General features: G+C 32.6%; 1 long non-coding RNA gene across 1 annotated transcript; it reads left to right on the forward strand.

Moving 5' to 3' along the window:
- Positions 1 to 386: 386 nt before the first annotated feature.
- On the forward strand, positions 387 to 10,793 carry LOC123554832 (uncharacterized). The gene is made up of 3 exons (XR_008367239.1): positions 387 to 436; positions 7,142 to 7,383; positions 7,792 to 10,793. It is a non-coding gene; the product is annotated as an uncharacterized LOC123554832 (long non-coding RNA).
- Positions 10,794 to 18,429: the final 7,636 nt, after the last annotated feature.

Genomic DNA, 18,429 nt, shown 5'->3' on the forward strand with positions numbered 1-18,429 from the left:
CCGTGAGTGCCATCCTTGGAAAAACGGTATATTTCTTTCACAGTTTCTTTAACATAAGTAATCGTATTATTGTTTAAACACGAACGCGAGCTATGAAGACAAACATAAATATTTCGTCTTGTGTGTAACATAAACATAAACATATATTTTACTTTAAACTTTTATCTTTATAATGTTAACTGCTATTACAAATGTATCTATTACAAAACAAAATTAGGGACAAATTTTAATTATGTTATTATAACAGAAAAAGTCTTACGAAACGTTTACTTACTTTTAAACTACACAGTGTGTGGGTAGGTAATTTGAAATACATAATTTGATGTATAGAAACGTTTGTAACCCTCTTGTCTTACATTAATTAGTTGTTATGTTTCAATTTGCTAGAAATTCAACCCAAGTACAGATGAACAAACACGCACAGAACTTTCGAAGGGTTGGTACCTTATTCATCAGTAATAAAATGAAGCTCATCAAGTACACTATTATATTTTGCAAAACCTTGTACTACGTAAGAGGCCTCCGTGGCCGACTGTTAAGGTCGTTGACCACTTGCCCTCACTGACGTGGGTTCGATCCTTACTCAGGGCGTAGAATATTTAATGTGTGGACGCCATCTCCATCCAGCTGGGTACGGAAGGTCGGTGATTCTGTCAAAGTACCTGCCCATAATGATATGATGCAGAGAGGGGCATCTGGGGTCTTCCTCCATCTTGATAAGCTCGAAGTTGCCATATGATCTAATATTATTGACATTAAACCAGACAAAATTTTACAGTTAAAATTGTCTGAAACCCTAAATCATATGAACTTTTTATTCAGAAAAAATGATAATTCATATAAATGACCAAATCATAATTTGATATTATATCAATGTCATATGCAATTTCAGTCATATTTGCTACAACATGTGCTATTTAACTCATATTGTAACAGTATATAATAGAGTGCATTATCAAAAGAGAAAGTAAGACATGTCTTTCATTCTGATCCTTACCTGGTTTGCCCTAGCCACAGTATGACATTTGCGCCAATATATATATATACTCTCATTTTGGGGAAAATATGTTTAAGCTAAACTAAAATGGAAAGTACACCGATTCCTAAATTAATGACGTTCTTTCTCACTATATGTAAATATGTACCCGTATATTTCATATATATGGAACAAAACCTGACAACAACAAGATGAGTTTTATGGGTTTTATCTTAAATTCACATAAAACGGAACAAAATTATGCCTGTTATGCCAGTCTAATAAATAAGAAATAAGTAAATGAATATGAAAACTGAGCATAAATATAGATCTTCCCAGAAGAAACCCTGTGTCAGGCCGACCGAACACACGTTTTGAATGGTTTGAAAAATATCTGAAACTGTTCGGCCAGCCTACCATTGATAAAAAGCAAAACTGCATTCAACTGATTCACATGTTTTTGAAAAACAAAACAAGAAAGATAATCCTGGATATCAAACATCGCTTTACAACTTCGTGTTAGGCTGGGCGAATACACGTTTGGAATGAATTTAAATATCACATAATACAATATTTCAGACGATTGTAAATATTGTTCGGCATAATTCATCATTAAATTATGTTCAACTGGTCAAATAAAATTACTTTAACTATCTAGTCAGACTACTGCAATGAGTTTCAAATGAGTTTCAAAATTGTTCGGCCAGCCTGACGAAAATACAAAAAAGGCTATTCAATATCACATTAATGTCTCCGTAAAACTTTGTGTTAGGCCGGCCGGACAAACTTTCGAAACGATTTGAAACAATGAGTTTCAAAATTGTTTGGCCAGTCTAACAAAAATACAAAACTGTTCAATACCACATATCTCCATATAACCTTGTGTTAGCCCGGCCGAACACATTTTTGAAATTATTAAAACAACAGGCTTCAAATTTGTTCACCAGCTTATCACAAATACAAGAAAGATTGCTTAGTATCACATATCTCCATACAATTTTGTGCTAGGCTAGCCGAACAAATCTTTGAAATAATTTGAATAAATGAGTTTCAAAATTGTTCAGCTAGCCTACCAAAAATACAAGAAAGACTGTTCATCAACAATATCAAATATCTCTATACAACTTCATGTCAGGTCAACCGAGCAAACTTTTGAAATGATTTGAAACAATGAGTTTCAAAATTGTTCACCTAGCCAACTAAAACTACAAGAAAGACGGTTCGGTATCACAAATCTTCATACAGGTTTGTGTTAGACTAGCCGAATAAAGTTTTGAAATGATTTGAAACAATAAGTTTCAAAATTGTTCGGCCAGGCTAACAAAATACAAAAAAGACTACTGTATCCAGTATCAAATGTCGCTCTACAATTTTGTGTAAGAATACAGAACAAACGTTAGAAATGATTTGAAATAATGAGCTTCAAAATTGTTGGACGAAAAGTCTAACAAATATACAAGAAAGACTTTTTAATATCTATGTACAACTGTTGCGACCGAACAAACTTCTAGAATAATTTAAAATAAAGACTATTCAATATCAAATATTTCAAGACAATTGTTAAGCGTGCAGATATGATCTGAAACATGCATAAAAATGTTTCATACAAGTCTAAAAATTGTTCTATCAACCTAAAAAGGTAAACTGTTCGTTTCAGAAGAGTCTCAAAGTTGTTTGTCATGCCTAGCAGAAGCAAAAGAAGTATTGTTCAACATTGAATATCTCTATATAGCTGTTATGTAAGCCGAACACTCCTGTTGAATGATTTTATATATGTTTTAATGACTTTCAAAATTGTTCCATAGTCTTTACAAAACATATAAGGAAGTTTGTTCAACGTTTTTGAACGATTTGAAGTATGTGTTTAAGACAATATTTCAAAAAAGTATCAAACCTGTTTGGTTTGCCTAACAAAAACAATGTAGAACATCAGTTTTCATATTACCGAACAAACTTCTGTGAGTGTGTGTGTTCGGGTTTAACGTCCTTTTTAACAATTTTTCAGCCATATACACGACGGTGTCTGCTTGTAGCATCGAACACAGTGCCCAACTTTATAGTGCTGCCTCACTGGAATATCACGCTGTAAACACATGACATGATATCCCACCCAGTCACATTATACTGACACCGGGCTGAAAAGTCCTAGCACTATCCTCTTAATGCTGAACACCAAGCGAGAAAGAAACTTCTGTGATGATCTGTAATTTGCATAAGGTTTTTAAAAGACCCGAACCCATTTTCAACTTTCACATCTTATTCTAAAAATTCTCACTTTGTATACATACATGAGACAAATACAAGATTCAAAGAAAATAATACGAAGCAGCACGTTAACACTGTTTTAATTGAGAAAACTACTTATAAATATTCAAGCATCATCTTAAGGATAAAATAGGTCAGATTATGTCATTCAAAGAAGCGTGTCGCTAAGTGTAATTGATGTAAACACATATTAGTTGCTTGACCATTTATTCGTGTGTGTGTGTTCGGGTTTAACATCTTTTCCAACATTTTTTTCCATCATATAAACGACGGTCAATTATTCGTAATGGATAACCATTTATTCATAACGGGATTACACGTGATGAATTAAAGAGATAAACACCTAAAAAAGATCTTACTGAGTTGTTTAGGAAGAACTCTACGCCAATGAAACCATCCAAGTTATGTACATTTATTCAATGCAAAATTTGAGAAAATACACAACTTCATTTAATAAGTTGCGACACACGTTATGCATTTTTGCTTCAAATTCTATACCTGCTAAGCAAGCACTTCTTTTACTTACATGGGATGAAAGATGAGTTTTCTCAGCTACAATTTTAGTCCAACTTGAATAAAATTGAGCATTCACAAGTTTGCTAACAACACAACGTTACCTGTCAATCAGGTCCAATCTCATATCTATTTATAAAATCTTTGCGCTACACGGGGGTTATCTCAAAGTAGTTTTTAACTGTCATTTTTGACAGTCTATCGCCGTTATCCTCAATAGCCAATCAATTCATAACAATTTCATTTAATAAAGGGTTTGGGTGAAATAGAACAACATGATAAAGCTAATGATTTTATAACTTAATATATATTTAACATATTAACTGCTTGTTGACTTGTAACAAAAAGAAAAGATGTACAATTAACAAAAGACATAACTAGTTCATTAAATATCATCACATATATTTAGTAGAAAATATATTAAGGAATTATGAGGAGAGATCATAATATCAGATAAAACAACAAAATCTCGTTAAAAAATTGAAATCCGCGAGATAAATCGAAAGTAGGTGAAACGCAATTCCTATGTCCATTTAACATAAATAACAGTTTCTACGAATGTACTATACATGATGTATAATTCGAATTGCTTTGATTTTTTTTAATGTTTACGCTGCACTTCGAGTTTCCGGTCAAAATGATCAATAGTCGGTCCAATGAAGCTTGTCAATACCTATATTATTGTACTGTATATAGAAAGGGACTTAAATTCAAAGCCTGAATATTAATTATCGAACATTTCTGGGTATTGGTGGAGGTATAAATGTTTTTTTCAATTCTGCCCGAAATCTAGTAGTTTTAATTAAAAGTCTGCTATATGGATAGTCTTGCTCAAAGACAACTGCCACTACCATAAACTGCTTAAACTCTACATTTTATTTTGAATAATAATAATAATAATAATAATACAGTCATTCAAGACTTATCGGAACGCTTTAATATATTGTCAACGTTTTCACCAATGTTTACAAAATTTTATACTACCTGTTGTCAAAGTTCGATTTATAGAATCTTCTGCCAAATAGGGAAATCAGCATGATTTACCTTGCCTTATTTAGGTAAGAACCACTATTTTACTGAATAACACTATCTACATAGCGGACCATTCCATTACTAAAAGTACAGAAACATCGATGACCTTGAGACCGACTGTACTGTATACACTTAAATACTTACGTGTATTTGCCAAATAAACTTTTATGGAACGAGCGAAAAATAAAGATCTTGCTGCATGAAATTTTCAGGTTACTTTATGAAAAATCGACCGTTTTCATAGCTGTCGTTATGTTTTTGTAACTGTTACATAATTCAAATTTTATTATTTCTCCAGCGGTGTTAAATATTTCAAACGTTAATAGTAAGTAATTAAGTAAGTGTTTATTATAGAGACATGTGTTACAGTTTCATACATACAAGTGAATAAAATTATGTGAATACAAACACTCGGTCCCATGGGCCTATATGTCATCTATACAAAAGATACGTATTAAACAGAATGTTCAAACAAGATTAATACACATTTAACAATAATACCAGATCAAATATTATCGGGTATATACATTTATCAAAAGTGAAACTTGCAGAGATATATGAAGATATACTGCATGTAATATATACTGTTAAGCACCGAGCTCGACTATACAATACACTAATACTAAAACAACGAAGGTACTGCGCTCGTTTTCTGTGTATGCGTTATCGATGTATCCGTTGTTCTAGATTTTAAAGTATTCCTGTGCAGGCCTCTTTCACATACTGCTTGCCACGGTCACCGGACGGTCGATTTGTCTCTACTGTAATTAATAAACAAACGTTATGACCTAACTATACGGTTAACACTCGCTTAGGTTTGGTAAAACTTGATCAATTGTTCGATTTATAGGATAATAGGGTACTATTAGATAGACAGCACGTGAATATAACTTATAATTTTCTGTTTGAACCCCTTGAGACACAGTAGAGCATTTGAGCGACCACAATGGTAACGTACGTGCCAAGACATGCTAAATAGCGTAACACGTGCCAGTTCATTATTAATTATAACCCATGACAATGACAGCATTATTTGGGTATGCCGTTGAACAAACAGACATGAATACCGATGAAAATTATGAATGTCCACCACACCCTTAAGAAATAATGCCAAGTTAATATTGTCATCAATACATATTTTCTGCTTTATTCTGGAGGCAACATGAATAGCGACATCATCTCGAGCGAAGCGTGTCGAGTCATAATTTTTAGGAAAAGTGTTTGCGTAAACTAATTCAATGAATTGTTAAACTGCATCAACGATTCATTATTGCCATTGTGTAACGGTACCGTTAGCATAACGGCTTGAAATACTTAGATCTACAACGAGCACGCTTAGCACGGTCAACGTCAGCTTGGGCGTTGTTTTATTCTGAATCTGCCTCGTTTCTGCTTGAACATAAATTATTAAATGAATATCATTGAATGAAGGTGTCATTAACTATATCAGGATCGCGAATTATCTGTTCAAAATCTTTGAAAAATCTAGTCTGCCTACCTCTATCTGAACCAGTTCCTTCGTCATTTGCCGGCGGCATTCTTATAGCTTCTGCTGCTCTGCACGTTTATCTTTGCACATTCGCTTTTTATTTATGACATGTCATGCTAAATTTGCTCACGTATTTTTTTAATTTTTTATTGTTGTACCAAGCTGAACTTGCGGACTGAGAGAGAGATAACGTGGCGGTCACGTGACTTATATACTCGGCGGAATCGAGAATGATCTCACGAGATTTACCACGATTACCATGGACAGCGTAACCTAACATAAGCGGGAAGTTAACACCAGAATAAACCAGATTTATGTCTAAAATTAATCTTTCTTATCTGTCACTATCATTACCATAGTAACGTTACGTTACATATGTATATACACAGTTGAGATGACAGGCGTTTGTATTTTTTGTAATAAAATACTGTTAGAAAGGCATGTGAAGTCGTTTTATTTTCTTCATTTAATATAGACTTACATCTTGTGCCGAGTCTTTTCATTTTCAAGTATATATATTCTGTTTTGTTCGAATATACACGGTATAAAAATACTCAGATAACATCTATGGAAATTTCGTTCGTAGTGTAAATAACTTTAAAAATATCTTTTTGTTCTAATAAGTAGTATTTAGAAATAGATGGAAAGTTCAGAAGCCTATGGCTGTATATATGAGGCCACGTAATCATCTTCAGCACCTTGCATTGCATAAAAAGCATAAATAAATTGCGTCAGTTTATAAAAGAAAACATTTTAGTTGTCTGAACGTGAAAATAAATACTTTTTGACAGCATTGTTTACAAATGAAATACCATATGCATTTCTTTTCGTTAACTGTTTACTTAGATGTTTCTTTCATCAACCAGAGCTTGGTGACTACATAAAAGAATATCAAAGTATAAACCGACAGTTAAGCAGGCGTGGTACTATGAGAAAGAGGTACAGATGTATCGAAGAAATCGTTGAAAGCGATATCAAAGTGTTCCCCTCTATCACGCTGAAAGTATCGTACGAATTGTTCAGATGTTTAGAAGTACTGCACAGAGCCTTTTTGGTTTTTGGAACAATTGATAAGGAAACAGTTTGTGTCAGAGCATGGAATAGAAAAGTATGACAGTTTTTCTTTTCAGCCTTTCAAAATGAATATTAAGTTGATGTTAATGAATTCTGTCTGCGTTTGCCCCACATATGTTCTATGTTTCATTATAATGAATAGGTTTTCGTGTTTTAATGTTAACGCACCAGCATTCCTAATTTTGACGTTGAGTGTAATTTCCTTTAATAAAACTAACAGAGTAATCGCAACACATTAATTTGACACGTTTTGATGAATGGTAGTAAAAGTTTATATAGGAGTTTCCCAAACAGAACTATTTTAAAACTAATTATGGAGTACTGTTTAAGTGCGAAATCACAATGCACATATAACTTAAATCAGATTATTGATTCTTCTGGTTTGAAATTTACTATGTTATGTCTTATATTTTATCTTTCAAAGTAGTAATTTATTTTGCAGCTTACTGGACATGTTCTTATAAAGAAAGATCCTATCTCTACAACAAAAACTGAAGACCTTAGAAGCGACATACTTCAGACTGGAAAAGTCATAAATGCGTTGATTCAGCATTACATTAAACAGAAGACAGATATATAGTAACTTTCCTTTGATACGACTTCAAAGTGTTTATATTTGATATTTTGGCATTAGTCATTTTTCTTACTTTATGTTAATTTATCTAATATTATTGTTTTATGGAACTTTTATTTATTTTGATCATTTCTGTAAACTAATGCCAAGAAGTGTGAGGTTCGAAATGAGTTAGTTTTAAAACACTTTAATAGTGTTAGGTGTCATGCTATGCACCATTCGAAAGCACTTAAGGGTAACTTGGACAGTTGCTTATTATGTATATAGGGCAATAATTTTCCTACTGGAAGAATTTTTTACACTTTGTGTACTAAACTGAGAATCAAGTTGAAAACGGAAATATGTTGAAGTGAATTATCTTGAATTATCTGCCTTCGAAAGTAGTTTTGTTTAGTATTTTCCGACTTTCAATGGCAGATAATTTATGATCAAGACTAGGTTCTTATGGTTTGTTTTATTTCATATTTCTGTTCTTAATTCTATTCTCTGTCACTAAAATTTTAAAGAAGAAATTCCTTTCTGTAAGAAAAGGTTTGCCCAATGTCCTTCACTATGAACATGACAAAATGATACCGGAAAGTCCAAGTCTTTTCAATGAACCGAATTTCTTTAAACTTTGTATACTGACTGCAAACGAAGTCAGTAACAGAAGTAATAAAAATAAATCCACAGTTATCTTGCCTTGATCTTGAATAATTGATACTTGAATGATTCTTCAGTATTTTCTTATTTTAAAGGGCAGATAATTCAAGATCAAGCCTTCAAACCTATGATTTTTATACATTTTTGTCGTTTTAATCATAATTCTCAGTAAGTATAAAAAAGTTTAAAGACATTTTGCCTGTAGGAAAATTATTGCCCTATATACATATAAGCAGCAGTCCCTGTTACCCTTAAGTTCTTTCGAATGGTGCATTTTGTTTTCTTTGGTTTTTTATTCGTTACAATACAAATATGTCAAGCCGTTTTATGTGAGCGTTGTTCATTTTATATATACATTTACAAAATAAACAAAAACAATAGAATAAACAGTAGCAAAGGGGCGGTCTTTAATAAGACTTCAATAATTATATTTTCTCACTGTTTGATGCCAGTAAAGTTATTTGTACTTGACGGCTCATTTAAAAAAGAATGTTAAAGAATATACAAAATACCACAAATGTCACATGTGGCTTCAGAAACAATTTACGTCACTGTAACTAAGGTTTTCTTGTTGTTTTTTTTTTACATTATTTTACATGTTGTCATCAAATTTTAGATTTATCTGCTTTAATCGTTTTCTTGTTTATTTTTTAATTTGACGTTTTATTTCAATAGTGTTTTCTGCAGCAGTGTCTTATATCGCACGTTAGAAGCAAACATAAGACTCAATTTTAGAGTTTAATATCAGTTAAATGACGTTTATTTCTGGTCCGTAAAGCCTTTTAACACTAAATATGAAATTGTCATAGTGTATTGCTTGTATTTTATAAGAGAACGTTAGAAAAAACGTTTTGTTTAGCAACCATATTTCATGTTAACAAGTCACAGGTATTTCCAAACTTTAACGGACTTGAGGGCGATCGAAAATTTTATCATAATCTGTTTTATAGTTTATATATTGAGAAAGTTGATTGTTTATTAGTCGATCTAATTGAAATGAAGAGTTTTTTTTTACACTATTTTATATGTTGTAATCAACTTTTGAATTTATTTGCGTAAATCGTTTTCTTGTTTATTTTTTTATTTTGACGTTTTATTTCAGTAGTGTTTTCTGCAGCAGTGTCTTAATATCGCACGTTAGAACCAAACAAAAGACTAAATTTTAGAGTTAAAAATCAGTTAAATAACGTAAAGCCTTTTAACACTAAATATGACATTGTCATAGTGTATTGCTTGTATTTTATAAGAGAACGTAAAAAGTGTTTTGCTTGGCAATTATATTTCATATTTACAAGGCACTGGTATTTCCAAACTTGAACGGACCCGAGGGCGATCGAAACTTTTATCATGAAATTGTTAATAGTAATTTAAGAAACAATGATCTTTGAAATATTTTAAAATGGTAGTTTCTTACTTTAGCGGTTGTGGCCAAATTATGTAACGAATTATCAGAAAAATATTAACATTTGTCTTAATTACTTTTATTTTACAGTTTATACAGAAAGTGGATTGTTTCTTTGTCGATCTAATTAAAAAAAAAGAGTTTTTTTACACTATTCTCTGTGTTGTCATCAACTTTTGAATTTATCTGCTTTAATCGTTTTCTTGTTTATGTTTTATTTTGACGTTTTGTTTCAGCAGTGTTTTCTGCAGCAGTGTCTTATATTGCACGTTAGAACTAAACATAAGACTAAATTTTAGAGTTAAATATCAGTTAAATGACTTATTTCTGGCCCGTAAAGCCTTTGACACTAAATATGAAATTGTCATAGTGTATTGCTTGTATTTGACAAGAGAACGTTAGAAAAGTTGTTTTGCTTAGCAACTATATTTCATGTTAACAAGGCACTGGTATTTCCAAACTTTAACGGACTCGAGGGCGATCGAAAATTTTATCATAACCTGTTTTATAGTTTATATATTGAGAAAGTTGATTGTTTATTCGTCGATCAAATTGAAATAAAGATGTTTTTTACACTATTTTATATGTTGTAATCAACTTTTGAATTTATCTGCTTTAATCGTTTTCTTGTTTATTTTTTATTTTGACGTTTTATTTCAATAGTGTTTTCTGCAGCAGTATCTTAATATCGCACGTTAGAACCAAACATAAAGCTAAATTTTAGAGTTAAATATCAGTTAAATGACGTTATTTCTGGCCCGTAAAGCCTTTTAACACTAAATATGACATTGTCATAGTGTATTGCTTGTATTTTATAAGACAGCGTTTGAAAAGTTGTTTTGCTTAGCAACTTTATTTCATGTTAACAAGGCACAGGTAAACTTGAACGTAAAACAAAGTAATTTAAGAAACAATGATCATTGAAATATTTAATAATGGTAGTTTCTTACTTTAGCGGTTATGGCCAAATTATGTAACGAATTATCAGAAAAAAACTAACATTTGTCTTAATTACTTTTATTTTATAGTTTATATATTGAGAAAGTGGATTGTTTATTTGTCGATCTAATTTAAATAAATTTGTTGTAACAGTAGACATATATAACTTTTGTTGTTTTCTATTTGTCCTGTGTTCTGCTATCGAACGGCAATTCGGAAATAATAACTGAAATTTTCTAATTAGTCACATATAGCCATAAACTATCTGAGGAAAATGTATGATGTTCTTGGGGTGTTCCATAAATACTCTGAAAAAAGGCCTTATTCCTTAACAGGTCATCAGAAATTGATAATATATAGTGTAGATAAGTATATGTTCAGTTGGTATGTGAAACTCATATTTTCTTTGAACAAATTATAAGTAAATGGTTGTTCCCGTGGAAACATCAGGTAAAATCCTTTTCCTTCTTTGCATTCGCGAAAACATTAAGTATCCTAAGCTTATTCTTAAAGCTATGTTTTCTTTAACTGATTGAACAACTACGTGCACAACAATAACATTAAATTATAAATATAACATCATTACAAAGTCTTGCTGGAATATTGTGTTGGTCATCGCCAGAAAATCCTGATTAAACGGAGATATGCTTTACGTTTTATTTTGTTTTGAATAGTCAAGGAAATAGATTAATGTTCTACTGAAAAATATTTAATGGATAATGCCCTGAGGAGAAACAAGTCAGCGGAATGGGATGACAGAATGCGGCTGACGCCTCAAGATTCAGACGTCAGAAATAATAACGATGTCTCGTTTTGACAATTGAAGAGCTCTATTATATGCACCAGTGCACCCCAGATCAATGATCCATTTCATCAATGTACAGGAATAGCATATTACCAGATTATTTATATTCGAACCATTTAACAAAAGCGTCATAATGGCACGACTAGGCAATTAGGAAATAAAAAATCGGCACCCTTCGTATATTTTCTAGGAGTTAGGAGAAACACTTCTCACGGCTCCATTGTCACCGCAGCATCACATTCGAAAGATCAGAAGGCTCAATCACCAATCATACATATTTTTACAATTTTTGTTTGTCTTTTGGGGTTTAATGCCGTTACCAACAGTATTACAGTAAAGTAACATCGGGCAATTAACCAAACCTGTGTTTCATGATTCTGTACGAGTACAAACCTGTTCTCCGCAAGTAACTGCCATCTTCCCCACATGAAAAAGAGGTGGAGAATAACTGATTTCAGACACAATATCTTTTATCAAATCGTCAACATATGGCCCGCCTACTCACTACCCCCTGGTCCGTGTTCTTCCTATTGAGCTAAGCGGGTGAATTTTACATTGTGTTCTCTTTTGATACATTTTACAAAATATTTGATTGAAGTAAGCTTTATGTTAATTTTCTGTAGTTGACTGTATTCTCATAGAATTTGGAGTGAGTAAAACCGCGTTAAGAAGTTTTTCACGTTGGCTTTGCATTTTTATAAAAGTTGGAACGAGTCGTAGTAATTTCTAGTGAAGACCTTTCAAAGTTTGTGGTAGCGGTAACATTGACATATAAAATAAAATAGCGTCACAAATGTAAAAACAAAATTTTGGTCACATATGTAAAATCAATTTCCTACAAAGTAAAACACAATTTTCCCAGTCACCCTGTGGTTTCATCTGTATGTAATAGTTACGCCTTCATAGCCGGAGTGTTCTACATAGTGATATGTGTTCTCAGAGCGTGAGGGCTATATAAGAATAAAAACTATATATAAAGTTTTGCGCCAGAACGAGGGAACGAACCAGGGCTTAAAAGACCTCCAGGAAATGTACATGAGGACTGTCAAAACACGATGGCGATTGCTTTTAATACCGTTATAATACTGTCATATTTTCGATGTCTTTCCTTAGATTTTCCTCACTATATCATGCAAGTTATTGTCTAACTGTACCTTACAGCAACTATAGGTTAATCTGGTACCCAACAACACATCACTGTGTGGACCACTCCGGCTATATAGTTTTTGTTTTAGAAAACAAAAGACGAAACGATTTCATACAGATAAAATCACAGGGTGGCTGAGAACATTGTGTTTTACATTTGTAGGAAATTGACCATGTGTGACCAAAATTTTGTTTTTACATTTGTGATGCTTTTTCATCATATATTTCACCAGCAACGTTTTACATTTGTAATAACTCAGTTTTGCATTTGTAGAAAGTTTTTAATATACGGTTGAATTATTTTACGTTTGTTACCATTTTTACATATGTGACCATTTTTACATTTGGGGGCCCTACACTCCTCAAATCGAAAACGTTGTCACAGTTGTGATTTTAGACACCGCATGATGTGGTCTCACTTGCCAACTCCTAAGCATCCTTTGTGTGAATAGATCAAATGTGAAAACACACTGAATTGAAGTAATATGCCACAAACCTTATATGACTCGGAGTAAAAAAGAATTTTTGCACTATTCATACTTTCTTTTTACCATTTAAACACACAAAACATCTGCCATTCAATAAATAATTTAATATTTGACATTACATATAAATTTCAATGTGTTACTCTTGAAGTATCGACTTTAGGCCAGCAGATATCAACTTTAATCAAACTTGCACACGACTTGTATTGGTATAATATCTCGATTCTTTGAGAAAACTGAGCAGATCCCATCATGGGTTCTTAAGTTATTACCCTTTAAAGGTCGTCCAAAATTTGCTATTTTGGCTTTGCAGCCATATAGAGACTTAATTTATGGTTTGATTTGAAACAAACTTCAAAAATATCTTCAACAACAATAAATCTTGGATTCAATGATGAATCTGTCAGATCCAATCATAGGTCTTGGAGTTATTTTATAATCTGATTACCTCCCCTGATTATACTCAAAATGGATTTATATCAGTACTTAAGGGACTCATTTGAAATTTCATTATTGTCATAAGTTCGACTTGGACAATCAGGGTAGACAACTATGAACTTATTTTAGTTTTCACATTACCTCCCTCTATTTCAAATTCAAATGGGTATATCTCTGTAACTAATGAAAATACTGATCTGCAATTCATTTATGTCATCAGATGGATTTGGACAATCAGTGAAGATGCATATTGACTGAATTTGTGACAAATTACCTTCCTTTATCTTTTATGTAAATGAATATACCTAGCAGCTTCTAATGCGATTGGTTTGAAACATTATTTATGTATTCCATGGTAAGAAATTTCTACCTTTACTTACCTTTCTAATATATTGTTGTAAAGGCTTATACTCTGTATCTTCTACATGCATATACTGGTGCATGATTACCTCTATTGATTTCATTTAAAATAAATTTATCTCAGTAACCTTTTATAGGACTCATTTGAAATTTCATTATTTTCATTAGTTTGACTTAGACAACCAGGGTAGATGTCTATAGACAGCTTTATGTCAAATTACCTCCCTTTGTTCCAAACTAAAATGGGTGTATCTTAGTAACCAATGAAGATACTGATTTTAAATGTCATTTATGCTATCAGATAGTCTCGGACAATCAGGGTAGATAAATTTTTGACTGAATTTATGACAAATTACTCCCTTTATTTTATGTAAATAATATACTTTAGCAGCATCTAATTAGATTGGTTTAAATGTTATTTAAGTCTTCCAGGGTAAGGTTTAGTCATGCTAGTATAAAAATGCAGTATTCGAGCCAAGGACCCTTAAACTTGGTATGGTGACTGGCTATGACTAGAATATGACCTATAGGTCGAAAGGGACTGTTACAAGAAAATATTTATCCTGAAGATATTTAAAGTGTATGCCTATGTGATCTATGTCAAAACTTGAGCTTATCATTTAGAGTACTCAGGAGAGCGATATAGGGCCATCATGGCCCTCTTGTTTAATGGTTTAAGAAACATATTAGTTTTATAAGCGTCCATAAACAAGCTACATAGCTTTCTCATGACTGTGAAGAACCATCACAAATGCAGTTTTGATTCCACCGCGGTGCAAGGAATGTGTTTATAATGCAACGCCAAAAAAATAGCAATTTTTGAATTAGAACACAAACTAAAGAGAACACGCATATCGAATGCAAATGAGGCCATTTCAATTTTATATGCTTGTTTATCTATAATCATCATTGTGACGCAAACATATTTACTAATTAGCGGGGTGGTGGTCTAGTGGATAAGGTATCGGCTGCAATCTTGGGGTCGGGGTTCGAGCCCAACTAGGGTCATGACCATGACTTCTCATATGACACCAGTACTGGTTTTTCCAGGAAGCTGGCTCGAGAGTGGCTCCAATAAGCTTGAAGCTTTCATCACAATGGAGCTAAAACAAATTAGTATAAACAAAACTTATTAGGACAGATCATTTTACAAGTGGTAAGCCGCATCTGACAAACATTAACAATTTTGTAATATAAATAAACTCTGATAACCCGAGTTAAACTCCTAATCCAATATGTGCCTCTGAGACACGTAATAGTGCATGAAATACATTATACATTTAAAAGACAATCTAATCTGGGGGAGACACGCATACCCCTCCCTCTACTACTTCCACTCACCCTTTAAGGGCTCGAATTCGCATCCCCTTCCAAACAAACATGATTACGCCTATGATAGTCTTTATCAACCAGCTTTAAATTTTGACAGCGTCATTAACTGTTAAAAGGGGTATTTACCAAAAGATACTGACCGAATATCGAACTGTGCAGATCTTGATCAAACTGCACGGACCACAGAGGTTGAATGAGTCGCGCTCAGCACGATATAAATTAATGTTAGTAAGTTGACAAAATATTGATATAAATTTAGTTACACGATTGTCGGTTTTGCTTTTATTTAAGTGATAATTGATCTGTTTTATCTTTTTCGTGTTTTTCTTTTCATGGTTAATTCCGATAGGTTTGGATGTCACTTTAAACGTTTTCTTTATTAGTCACTTATCAGATTTGACCTACTGCTCTTAACATTGAGTCTTTAGTTACTACGCCATAGACTTCGTGTAGGACATACTTTGAAATTCAATCTTTGAAAGTGTCGGTTGAAAACTTACTTTTTGAAAACATTTAATCATTCTTAAAAAAGGACAAGGATCTATAAAAAAAACATTTCAACATTAAATACTTAATAAAACCTCCATTTAGTGCAGTATTGCTATTCACAACTGATATGTTACCTACGTTATAGATGTATTTATGAAAAATGATATTTTAAAGACTTTTGTTTCAAGCTTCTTCTTGTTGATATATCACATTTTTTTGTGTCGATTCTCAGATTCAGCAATTACTATGGTAACCGATTTGTTTCATTTCGTCTTACCCGCACATGATTCCACCAAGCGAAAACACCAGATTAAGGCAACCGGACGCATGTCGAGAATAAACACTTCGAACGCCATTTTTACTTTCTAAATCATGTTTTTGTCAAATGCTGTATCAAATATCATCCGTAGAAATGAAAATGTGATACGGAATACAAACATTCAAATGTGGCCTGTTCTCGCTAACCTGAGGAAAACAAAACCATCATCACTATTGTTGTTTAATCACAGACAGGGAGTGCGAAGTGACATCGCGCTAATGCGATACGACACGCTATGTACAGCGCAAAGTGATATTGCGGTTTATAATACCTATCTCTTGCCCACCATGATAAAATCTCATTACCGAGGAAGAGATATTTTGACTATCAAAAACATTTTCAACACTTCTGACCCGTGACCAAGCGAAAGTGACTGTCAGGTCATGTGACCGTGCTGATATTTTATATCTCATATAAGAGCAATGAACTGCTTCAATATTTTAGCCGTATGATTACCTCCCTTGTACACATATAATAGTGACAGCACTATTCAATGTGTACACATGCAATTACCGCATGATAAAACTGTCACATTACATGAATTAAAAACATTTTTATGTACTAAATTTTGTACGGTATAATAAAATAAATATCATATGGCAGCATGTGTGACATTGATATTGTCAACTCTCGAAATAGAATGACATCACTCGGTATTCGCCTCGGGTGACGTTCTGCTCTCGAGTTAACAATATCAATGCCACTCACGCTGCTATAAGATATTGATATAATATCGTGCTATTGACATGATACATAATACAATATAATATCGCGACATTATCTCGTCAGATCGAGATAGACGCGTGTCAAGATGGTTAACTGACAATTCAACAAAACATACAAGACTGTGGTGTAAACGTGCCACAATTTGAACGGGATCCTGGAAAACCTGGGATGGCTCATGGGATGGGCTAGGATGGGCTCAAGGAAATGGGCTGAACTTATTAACCCCTAACATTTTCTCAGATTCTCCAAGGTTTCATAAGGTGAACAGTTCTCTATAAAATAAATGATACACCTGGGAATTCATGCCATACTGTTAATAACATCTGGTCGAGAGCAACAAAATGGGTTAATGTCTTATTCTATATATAGGCTTATAACAGTAACTACATATTTACTCATTATTATTGTTAATTATTTTGATCCAATAAAAACAGTATTAATTTTAAAGAAATATTATGAAAACTAAAACATATATACTTCTTGCATGTGTATTTATAAGTGATATCTTTATGAAATAAAAGTAGACTTAAATAGCGGAAGAAATGTATTTGAATCTCAAAACAATTCGATAAAATGAAGAATTATGAACATAAAGGTTAGAATTATATGAGCCGTGCCATGAGAAATCCAACATAGTGGGTGTGCGACCAGCATGGATCCAGAGCATCCGCTCAGTCTGGTCAGGATCCATGCTGTTCGCTAACAGTTTCTCTAATTCCAATGGGCTTTGAAAGCGAACAGCATGGACCCTGATCAGACTGCTGGTCGCAAACCCACTATGTTGGTTCCATCATGGCACGGCTCATATGTACATATGTCACAGGAAGAAAAATGATGAATTCAGTAGTTGACCTCTAACCCAAGTCAGAGAATGAACCTACAAAATTAATTTGTTTCATGAAAATTAATTTTGAGAGAAAATATGAAATGGAACTTATGATAAATCCATTCTGAATAAAAGTTAAGTTAACAATAATTGACAAATTTTAATATAAAAAGATGACAGAAAAGAATTTAATACATAAGACATATTAACAAAAAAAAAACGTCATATGAAAAGGGATTCTCAAACATAATGACAATCTTTAATTTATTGATAATAGATTTTGATGTTTACATTAACACGATGTGGACAATTAATGGCCATATTTTGTTACAAATGATTGCTTTTTAGTTCTGCTTATCATAAACAAGATGTTTACATTAACACCAAGTGGACAATAAATGATTATATTTTGTTCAAAATAATTGCTTTTTTTTGTTTTACTTATCATGCTTATGATAAAAAATGAGTTTACATTAACACCAAGTGGACAATAAATGATTCAAAATAATTGCTTCTTTTTTTTTGCTTTACTTATGATAAAAATGGTGTTTACATTAACACCAATTGGACAATAAATGATTATATTTTGTTCAAAAT

The sequence above is a fragment of the Mercenaria mercenaria genome, chromosome 15 (assembly GCF_021730395.1).
Source record: "Mercenaria mercenaria strain notata chromosome 15, MADL_Memer_1, whole genome shotgun sequence".
Lineage (NCBI taxonomy): Eukaryota > Metazoa > Mollusca > Bivalvia > Venerida > Veneridae > Mercenaria > Mercenaria mercenaria.